The sequence below is a fragment of the Propithecus coquereli genome, unplaced genomic scaffold, assembly GCF_000956105.1.
Source record: "Propithecus coquereli isolate 6110/MARCELLA unplaced genomic scaffold, Pcoq_1.0 Scaffold124, whole genome shotgun sequence".
Taxonomy (NCBI): domain Eukaryota; kingdom Metazoa; phylum Chordata; class Mammalia; order Primates; family Indriidae; genus Propithecus; species Propithecus coquereli.
The window spans coordinates 143,123-144,588 of NW_012136525.1; the positions used below are offsets into that span (position 1 = coordinate 143,123).

The 1,466-nt window shown below is 35.6% G+C and overlaps 1 protein-coding gene across 1 annotated transcript in view; it reads left to right on the forward strand.

Annotated features, from left to right (window-relative positions):
• LOC105805004 (ovostatin homolog 2) overlaps positions 1-1,466 on the forward strand; it is a gene marked incomplete at its 5' end in the record, with an annotated part of 125,418 nt that overhangs the window by 109,504 nt on the left and 14,448 nt on the right. The window lies entirely within an intron of this gene.

Consider the following 1,466-nt stretch of genomic DNA (forward strand, 5'->3'; position numbering starts at 1 on the left):
TTTGTCTCAAGGTACTTTTTGATTTTCCTTTTTATTTTTTCTGTGACCCATTGGTTGTTTAGGAGTATATTATTCAATTTCTGCATATTTGTGAGTTTTCCTCCTGTTATTTATTTCTAGTTTCACGCAGTTGTGACTGGAAAAGATACTTGACATGATTTTAGTCTTCAGACTGTAGAAGTTCATTATAGCGGCAAAGCATAGTGGTTAAGAGAAGCGATTCTACCAGAAGGCCGCCCTAGGTTTGAATCCCAGATTCACTACTTCCTATATCCCTTTGGGCAAATTGCCAGATCTCTCTGTACCGCATTTCCTAATCTTTTAAATGAAGATAATAATTTTACTTATGGTTTTATAATAATCATAGGATTGTCATAAAAATTTAATGTATCGAGATGCTTAGACACCTCTAGATACATAATAAGTGCTCAGCATTGGTAGACAGTGTGTAGGGAAGTGGTCAAGTCCAGGCGCTCTGAAGCCCTATTTCCTGTGCTCAATTCCTGACTCTGCTACATCTTTTTTAAGTGATATTGGAAAAATTTTTAACCTATCTGTGCCTCAGCTTCGATATAGATGAGAACAATAGCACCTATTTATATGATTGTTATAAGGATTGAGTGAATTAGTATCAACAGTGTGCTCAGAACAGTATCTGATAAATGGTAAACATTTGGGTCCCAAATTCTGTCCTTTTTGAATGACAATCGATTTGGCGTTTTCTACTTCATCCTGGGAGCTCTCTAGGAATTTTGATACCCACAAACTTCTTGGTTCTGCTCTTGGCTGTGCTTCTTTGGACAACATATCTCCACATTAGTTCTGGAAAGAAGGCCCTGAGGTGTCTTGCTAATTCCACAGTGTGGGCCCAACAAGTAGAAGAGAGAGGAAGATGCAGATAATATTGAAAAATCATTATTTTGAATATCTATGGCATAGAGATCTTGAATATAAACTAATATTACTTATTTGATCAATTTTTATAAAGTCCTTCATATTGATTTGATTGACTTTTCAGGAGACGTTCTCAGTTCTGCCATGCAAAATTTACAGAGTCGTCTCCAAATGCCTTTTGGTTGTGGAGAGCAGAGTATGGCCCTAGTCACTCCCAATATTTACATCCTGGACTGTCTGAATCAGACTCAACAACTGACAGAAGAGATCAAATCCAAGGCTGTTGGATACCTGACCATTGGTAAAGCATTTTAAAGGCTCATTTTGTTTATCTCAGTTAAATCCCTGAATCCCAGCTGTTTGCTTGTTATATACATGAATATATTTATCTATATGCTTGTATCCACTTCTATGATTATAACATGTGTATTCAATTTATCTAATTTTCCTTCTGGATTATTACTTTTAATTTGAAAATAATTTCTCTTTTCTTGTTTTAGGATGTCAGAGGTAGCTGCCTTATAAACATTCAGATGTATCAGATAGTACCTTTGAATATAAAGATCATCATG